Source organism: Pseudochaenichthys georgianus, chromosome 16 (genome assembly GCF_902827115.2).
Source record: "Pseudochaenichthys georgianus chromosome 16, fPseGeo1.2, whole genome shotgun sequence".
NCBI classification, from domain to species: domain Eukaryota; kingdom Metazoa; phylum Chordata; class Actinopteri; order Perciformes; family Channichthyidae; genus Pseudochaenichthys; species Pseudochaenichthys georgianus.
Genome location: NC_047518.2, coordinates 2,384,358 through 2,393,986, shown reverse-complemented (window position 1 = coordinate 2,393,986; position 9,629 = coordinate 2,384,358).

The window sequence follows — 9,629 nt, the reverse complement described above, 5'->3', positions numbered from 1 at the left end:
ATACATGTTTGAAGCTCATGTAGGGAAGATGACAGGCATCTCTCACTCGCAGGGCTCTTCCCCTCCCTCCCGCTGACATTATGAATGCAAGGCGTATAGTAATCATACAACACAGTCTCACGGCATTTCGTGTTATAGTGACAACACATTTTTTTCGTGTCACACAGAACGATTTTAAAAGCAATGTAAATAATAACAAATTAGAAGGAAAAAAATACAGATTTCAGTATTCTGAGGCCCAATTTATTTTCCTCACGGACGGCAAAAAAAACTCAGACATTATACAATTTAAAATAAAAGGGATGGTTAGGCTTAGGTTAAGATATTGAGTAAGAAAACCATGAACCACACAGCTTCTGGTATTCCAAGCCCCGACCGGACAAAAAGACGTGGTGCAGGCACGAAACATACTACCAATATAAATACATTGCTTTTAAAATCGTTCTGTGTGACATGAAAAAAATGCGAAAATCGTGTTGGTGAACACAATCAATAGATTAAATTAATTTCGTGACTATAACACGAAATGCCGTTAGACTGAGTTGAATCATACTAACACGACAGGTTCCGTGACAGTTTACAAGCGGATAACTGAGCAACTTAACGTCACAACAGCCGGTGTTTCTTGAGAGTGTTTTCCCCAAGAAAAAAGAACATACACACAAACGCAAAAATACACAAACACACAGACAAACACTCGCAAGCTTCCCCCAGACCAGTAATCCAAACGAAAATCACAGCGTTATGACGTTCCAGAGTCCAGACTGCTCTCGCGCTTAGTGTTGCCAGATGGGCAGTTTTCCATGAGTTGGACTGGTTCAGAAAAAGGTATCACTGTAATAACTCACGGCACGCGGACAATTCAATGTCTTTCAGACTGATAATCAATAAATCAAATATTTTTGTAAAATATTTTTTTATTCAATCTTTCTCTGCGGCCCGATACCAAATGACCCGTGGATCGGTGGTTGGGGACCACTGCTCTAGAAGGCCCGGTAGTTCATTGGAGAGAGACAGAGGATCTAGATAAATGTGACGAAGCAATTAATTAGCTGTTTTATTGTTTTTAGCGTTGAAATGGCAAGTGCAACAGGTGAAGATGATGTTGTTGCGGAATTGTTCTCAGTACCCGGCCTTTTCAAGACGACAATTCAGTGAAATGACGGACATTATAACGGGGGGCGGCGGTGGCAGGGGGTGTGTGTGTGTCTAGTGAGGAGTCTATTTTTATATAACATTAGAAAGACTGATTCTTATTATTACATTATAAGCTTATTGTGCTAATTTTATGTTGCTGTGACTTTGGAATAAATAGACAAAATCACCAATCCCAAGGTTTGATGGGTTGGATAGGAAAACGAAGGGAAAAGTCGCAGAAGAAAGTGTTTAGCTTGCAATACTAATGTAGCAAAGCCAGATGCAGATGCAGTAAGAAGACAGTGGGACTGAGAGTCTGACCTTGGCCGTGTGGGTGAGCTTTGCTCCCACGCATAGCTAGGAAGCAGCATTATGAAAGTATCCCACTATATCTGTAGAAACGTTAGCGAAAACAAATGACTAGAATGGAGACGGAGTAGGGAGGGTCTTCGCAAGCCGCCGAATGCTGATTGGGAGGATCGTGTTGCCATGAGACTCTTTCTGAGTCTGTGCACCTACCAAAGAGAACCAAGTCTAAACCACGGTATCTCTTAATCTAGTCTTGACCAATCATATATGTACAGGCAACGTACTGTGTAATAAAAATGTATTGTCGCACGAGCATCGAGGCTTTTTCCGGAAATAGTGGTTACAGATTACAGCTTTGCTGCCTGTATTTTATATGACGTGACGGAGTCCTTGGCCAAGTGAATACATACCTTTTGCTCTCTTTTAATAAATAGTTGAACTTAGAAGTTCTTTGTCTTTCCTGGAATTTTGAACACAACACTAGAAAGGTCCAGATGTGATAGACACGGTTCGCCACTGCAATACAGACATGGCACACTGTTATTAACTGACCGACTGATGAGCTGAATAAACAAAATAATCCACACAATGAGCTACGGCACATAATACTGATGCGCTAATTAGCCACTCGAAATTCTCACTGTATCTCCATCAGAATCAGCTCCAATTAGACCTTTCTGAATCCCGACAGGATAGGGTCGGTCGTCACTGAAGCCCATGCTGTGTCGATCCATCCCACAACAACCTGGAAAGTTGCATGACACATTCTCCCGGTTGCCGTGACTTTTTTCTCTGTGAGTGACAGAAAATACTGTCAACAGCCCTAAAATATCAATTTTCCCCATGTTTTTAGGTATAAAATGTTATATCATTCAGGCTATGAATGATATATTAACCCTTCTGTAAAAGCCTTCATAATATTGATAGGAATATAACTGGAAGGTTTGGTGTATGTACGTGCTACTGAAGTTGAAATTTCGAACTCAGAGTAGGATAAAAAACTCATTTTGAGAAAACTTGCAGTGTAGCGCTACCTAAACTCTCCTGTTCTTTGGATGATAGCTTGCACATCGACACACTCCGTGAAGGTATTTCATGTTCGGGGTCATTTGTTTTTTGTATAACCTTGCTTCGTCCAAGTGACAATTGTTGTCGTCTTCTCCGCCGTTCTTTTGCCATTTTGAGATTTACATTTCTAGCAGAAAGCTAACCAGGAAGTGTTTTAGCACACCACGTGATACATCTGAACGAATCATGTTGTCAGCAATTGACACCAGCCAATGAGATTTCATTTCTTGGTTTAAGACCCCTTTGTGCTTTCTCGATTGGTTGCTGATACAAAGGGAATGACCATATTTGGATCCGATGAGATTGTGCAGGAGAGATAGAGCTTTCTAACGATATATCTGATGACATGGTGCACACAGCGGTCGCAGTACTTTATGTTACGTTAGAATGCTAACTTTTGGTGAATTTAGGAGAAATCTACAGACGCAAATAGGCAAACTATAGTAAAATAAACACCTAAATGGGTATTTTGTACGTTTTCCTTCCAAAAGCCTGAAAGAAAACATGTTATGGAATCAAAATAGCACAACATCTCAAAATTGACCAGTGCATAAAAAACAATGTTTTTGCCTGCCGTGTCTCGCCTTCAATTTGAGTTGGTGAAACCTGCAGGAACCCTGAGGGCAGAGCGGGCAGCTTGTTTCACACACTGGCAGTATGAAAATTGAGTAAAGAGAGCAGAATTGTCCATCATCACAGACACGTACAGTAAAACACTGACTGGCTGACATCCAGAACATATCCTTTACAGCTTGATTAGCAGATTTATCAGTCTCAGTGCGGACAGGACAGCTGGCCACACTCTCTGCAGTTTCCTCTCCATATGCCCCGTACGGATCAGGGTGTGAAGGTCACTCTGGTGTCAGTGAGGCAGATGTCTCTGTGGACACGACGCCCCAGGAGAGAGCAGTTTGTGGTTAAAAGAGCTACCGAGCAGGGTTGAACTGCTCAACACCGGCAGGGCGCAGCTGAGGGGAATCCTAATACCAGGGTTAGACCAAAACCTGCACGTGTTGGAGGGAAATCTGAATCTCAAAAATACCATTTGATAAATATCTAAAACCAATGAGCTTCTGTCCGAAGACAGCATTCTGCTTTGCTTTGAGTGTTAATGACTTTCATTTAGTTTGCTCAAGACTTTACAATCCGTCCTGCTATTTCGTATTAACGCTCTTAATAAACATATTGTAAATCATCTATAGAGTATTATTTAGTTGCATGCATATTTATTTGAATGTTAAGTGTTATAAATGTACAGTATGAATGTATCACTGATGAAACTATATTTTAGAAAAGTGCAACTGTGTTATGCTATTATCAATCATAATCTGATCATATTTTAGCCTGCACTTATAAATGCCCACAGAAGGATTTAGTTGTTGAAGATTACATTAATAAACATTTGCTTATGACTGTACCACAGTGTATTATAAAGCATTTACGACATGCAACCCTACACAATATTCAGTCCTCATCATGTTGTATGAGGACTGAACTAATGAATTAGTCTTATTTTATTGTTTTTAAGTTAAATATTGAATACACAATTAGCTCAAAACCACACTGTCAACATACACATGCGACCCACACATAAACAGGTTAACCACCTCTTAACATAATCATTCCCCATAATTAACAAACGCAAAAATAAAGAAGAAATTGCATGGTTCATTGCAGGAAATTAAAACACGGAAGTGATGCGCCTCCGTCTTTTCTCCGAAATGTTTGGTGTGTGTGCGTGTGTGTCGGCTGTCAGTGGCGGAGTCAGTCACTCATGTGATCCGCTCTGTCACAGTCCTCTTTGCTTTTCATTTGGGTTCATCTTGCGCTTTATCAGTTGAATCACTTTGAACATTTGTTTGAGATGTTGACGGGTTGGCCGAACTTTTTACCCCACAGTCAAACAACTTAATTTGCTTCGCCATTTTTTGTAAAACAAACACACGGCGCACAGCGCACGCGAGTAAACCATGGAGTAAACGTGCATCACTTTCTGGCTCCGTAATCACACCAATGCACGTGCATCTTAAGTATCAGGTTCCGACTGGTCACAACAAATAATTAACATTTATCTATTTTGGGGTGCACATTTAACTGTTCTCATTCATAACACTCCATTCGATGTCTCACTATGGGATGCGCCTCAACGCGTATGCAAACAGAAGCATCAATCTCATTACGCCAATCCTGATTGGCTGGTGATCTTGACGTCAACGTCCGGGAATCCACCCACCCTTTAAGTAGCTCGCGCTACGACGCAGCGTCATTCAAACACCTCTTCTCGCTTCAGAGCACATCTCGAATTATCAGTAACCGGGCTAGCTTAACAGTCCACAGACTGAACCCAAAGCTAACATTCGGTCGACGGGCGCTTGCCGGTTACTTTTTTTGCTTTGCAAGAAGACTGAACAATATTAACACACCAGTTAATATTGTAATCTGCCTCGCCGTTTCTTTCTGTCGAAATAACGGTAAGGTTTGATTTTTTTCTTCAAGCTACTAACATACCTGTTGCTAGTTTTTTCTTCCCTCCACACCGACACCACGGTAAAGAGGACGTTCTCTTTTCTCTCTCACACCAGAGGAGACAGAGATAAAAAAAGGTATTAACACACCAGTAAATATTCTTTAAAGAATAAAATCTACACCGTCGCCTTTTTTCCTTTCGGACTAACGGCAAGGTTGGATCTTTTTCTCAGTAACGTACCTGTTACTAGCGTGTCCACTCCACGCCGACACCCCGGCGAACGAAGATGGACCCTTCTCTCCCTCACACCAGAGGAGTCAGGGACTCGGAGGCTCGGCTATGCGGCTGCAGGTTTAAGATTTCAGGCACAGACTCACACCAGGTCTGCTCGTCCTGCCTCGGGCTGGAACACGCCCGGGAGGCTATCGATAACCCCGGCTCGTGCGGGCATTGTACCCGCTTCACCATTAAGAGCCTCCGCCAACGGTTAGCACGCCAAGCTAGCTTGTCGGGACGGGACCCTCTCATGTCCGCTGATTCGCCGGCCGGCAATCAAGACATGGTGGCGTCCGCCGCAGAGATTGAGCCCTGCGCTGTGTCAGACTGCAAAGCCGGGAGCGATGTCCGCTCCCCCGGGCGAGAGCACACCAGCTTCGCCCGTCCTAAGTATGGACTTGCAGGCCGAAGCAGCAGAGACCGCAGCCCGTCCCGGGTCCCCAGCCCAGGCACGAGGCAAGGGGGAGCTGGCCAAGAAAATCTCCGGTTCCGGCAGCTGCCGCTCAGGCGCAGCCGACCCAGGTTTTCAGCCACCAGGCGAGGAAAAAGAAGCGGGCGGCCTGACAGCCTCCTCTCCTCTACTCGATGAAGGAGCTGGAAGTTCCCTGTTCCCCAGCTCCTGAGCACGTTCCAGTGTTAGATGCTCATGTGTTTTCGGGGTGCCACCATGCCCCCATCTTCCCGCCGCCTCGAGTGATGCCAGAACGTCATCCTCAAGTTCGCGCCATCAGGGAAATGGACTTAACATCGAAGACAGCAAGTTCCGCTGCCTGTTTAAGTCACACAAACACATGTCATCATTGTTGTTTCAGAATAAATCATTTTCCACTGTCGTTTCCAGGCTTGAAGCCAAGGGCACAGTCAATACAAATGAAAATAAAAACAATAAACAGTCTGTCGTCGGCTACGGCCTCTCTCAAAAGGCGGACAATAGACGGGATTGTGAAGGCACAACCGCCACGCGCATGCAGTGTCGGCCGGGGTTGTCAACCTGGGGTACCACCGTGTTCAGACACTAGAGGGCCCCATAATACAACAAATAGAGACACTGAGGGCAGACGACAGAGCTGTGACATCTCCGCTCGCTTTGAGAAGCGAAAAGTGGAGGATGCTCACAGATTCTGCTTGGGTTTTCAAGACAGTAACACGGGGCTACAGGCTCCAATTCGCTGTCACCCCCCCCTCACTTCTCGGGCATTCTGTATTCACAGGCCCGGGGAGAGGCGGCCCATATTCTAGAGCAAGAGATTTTCTCTCTACTAGAAAAGAAGGCTATATCGATAATACCCACCGAACAGAGTCAGAGCGGCTTTTATTCCAAGTATTTCCTCGTTCCCAAACGGGGAGGGAACGTAATTCGGCCTATACTAGATTTGAGAGCTTTGAACAAATATCTCAAAAGATACAAATTCAGAATGCTCACTCACACATCTCTGTTGCGTCTCGTGCGCCAAAACGACTGGTTCACATCAGTCGACCTGAAAGATGCGTATCTCCACATCCCAGTATATTACCCACACAGGAAATATCTGAGGTTCGCCTTTCAGGGTGTCTGTTACGAGTACAGAGTGCTTCCCTTCGGTCTGTCTCTCAGCCCGCAAGTGTTTGTACCGAGTACGGAAGCCGCGATAGCCCCGTTAAGACAACAGGGTATTCGCCTGGCAACTTATCTGGACGATTGGCTCCTTCTCGCAGAGTCGGAGCAAGAGGCTATTACGCAGACGAATGTCCTTGTAAAACACCTGCTCGACCTGGGTTTCGTAATAAACACAGAAAAGAGCATGTTGTCCCCAGCCAAGACTGTACTCTTCCTGGGCCTACGCCTGAATTCGGTGCCCTTTATAGCCCGCCTGTCAGCAGAGAGAGTGAAAGTCTTCAGGGCTTGCCTCGCTCATTTCCAGCCACGCAAATATGTTCTCTTCAGGTCATGTATGCGGTTGCTGGGGCTCATGGCGTCAGCCATTCTGGTGGTATGACTGGGACGCTTACACATGAGGGAGTTTCAGCGCTGGGTAGCTGCCCTCAGATTGGACCCCGCGCGGAGAGTGATGGTCACTATGAAATGCGTAATGGCACTGCACCACTGGCTACACCCGACTTTTCTAGTACGGGGCGTGCCTATGGGTGCTGTCCTAGCGCGGAAGGTGGTCACCACAGACGCATGTCTGACGGGCTGGGGGGATATATACGAAGGTCGACCTGTGAGGGGGACATCATGTCCTCGTGAGGACAGACAACACGACCACAATATCGTATATACACCGCCAAGGGGGTTTGCGTTCTCTCCAGTTACACATGCTGGCACGCAAACTGATCTTATGGAGCTGCGGACGTCTCCTCTCTCTGAGAGCGACGCACGTACCAGGAGTGATGAACCTCGGGGCAGATCTGCTGTCCAGAGGTGCACCACTATATGCAGACTGGACTCTACATCCAATGATTGTGAGTCAGCTGTGGGTGCGTTACGGCCGAGCCGCGGTAGATCTGTTCGCATCAAAAGAAAATGCTCAATGTCAGCTGTTCTTTTCAATGCGCGATTTAAACGCACCGTTAGGCGTGGACGCGCTCGTGCACGTTTGGCCTCCGGTCCTTCTGTACGCGTTCCCACCCTTAGCTCTGATACCCCCAACTCTGGCCAGAGTGAGAGAACGACGCCACACACTGGCCTGCAATGTACTGGTTGGCGGAGATATATCAGCTGCTGTGAGGGCAGCCATGGCAGCCCCCACTTCGCAGGGACATACTGTCTCAGGCGGGGGGGGGGAGATCTTTCACCCACACCCAGAGCGCTTGGCACTATCAATCAATCAATCAATGTTTATTTATATAGCCCAATATCACAAATGTTACATTTGTCTCAGTGGTCTTCACAGTGTGTACAGAATATCAGTATGACAATACGACACCCTCTGTCCTTAGACCCTCACATCGTACAAGGAAAAACTTCCGGAGAAAACCCACAGTTTAAAGGGGAAAATGGGAGAAACCTCAGGGAGAGCAACAGAGGATAGATCCCTCTCCCAGGACGGACATACATGCAATAGATGCCGTGTGTAAATTGAAAAGATAATACATTTGCAACATAGGTAGTCCACATGTTTGGAATGCATGTGTGAAGATGAATCCACGAGGATATCCATCCAGGACCGATGATCCAGGACCACAGCACGACTCGCGATCCAGGGCTCGCGATCCAGGACACAGGACCGCAGGATCATCCATGACTCCGGATCCCGGCGTATATAGAAACCAAAAAGAAAGACATTTGGGGAAGCTGGGTTAATCGGAACATGAGAGTACACAGGTATAGACAGAGAGAAGGAAGAAGTAAGATGTCCCCCGACAAACTAAGCCTATATCAGCAAAACTAGGGGCTGAATCTAATCAGCCCTAACTATAAGCTTTATCAAAAAGGAAGGTCTTAAGCGCACTCTTAAAAACGGATAGGGTGTCTGCCGCCCGAACACAAACTGGAAGCTGATTCCACAAATGTGGAGCTTGATAAGAAAAGGCTCTGGCTCCCATTGTACTTTTAGAGACTCTAGGAACAACCAACAACCATGCATTCTTGGAACGCAATGCCCTAGTAGGACAGTAGGATATAATGAGTTATTTAAGGTAAGATGGCGCCTGCCCATTAAGGGCTTTGTAGGCGAGAAGAAGAATTTTAAATTCTATCCTGTGTTCTATAGGGAGCCAGTGTAAGGCAGCCAGAACAGGAGTAATGTGGTCCCTTTTCCTAACTCTGGTTAGTACACGAGCCGCAGCATTTTGAATCAGCTGAAGCGACTTGACTGACTTCTTGGTACTCCCTGATAATAAAGAGTTACAATAATCCAGCCTTGAAGTAACAAATGCATGGACTAGTTTCTCTGCATCGTTTTGAGGCAAGATATGCCTGATTTTTGCAATGTTACGTAGATGGAAGTAGGCCGCCTTGAAATTGATTTTATGTGGGCGTTAAAGGATAAATCCTGATCAAATATAACACCAAGATTCCTTACAGTCTCACTGGAGGCCAAATGAATGCCATCCATAGTTAGTATATCTTTAGATAATTTGTTTCGTAGATTCTTCGAGCCAAATACAATAACTTCAGTTTTGGTCGTGTTTAACATCAAAAAGTTTAAGGTCATCCATATTTTTAAGTCCTTAAGGCAGTCTTGAATTTTATTTAGATGATTAAGTTCATCAGGCTTGATTGATAAATATAGTTGAGTATCATCCGCATAACAATGAAAGTTTAAAGAATGATTCCTTATAATATTACGGAAGCATATATAATGTGAACAAAATAGGTCCGAGCACTGAGCCCTGTGGCACTCCATGGCTAACTTTGGTTTGCGTGGAAGATTCCTCGTTAACACGTACA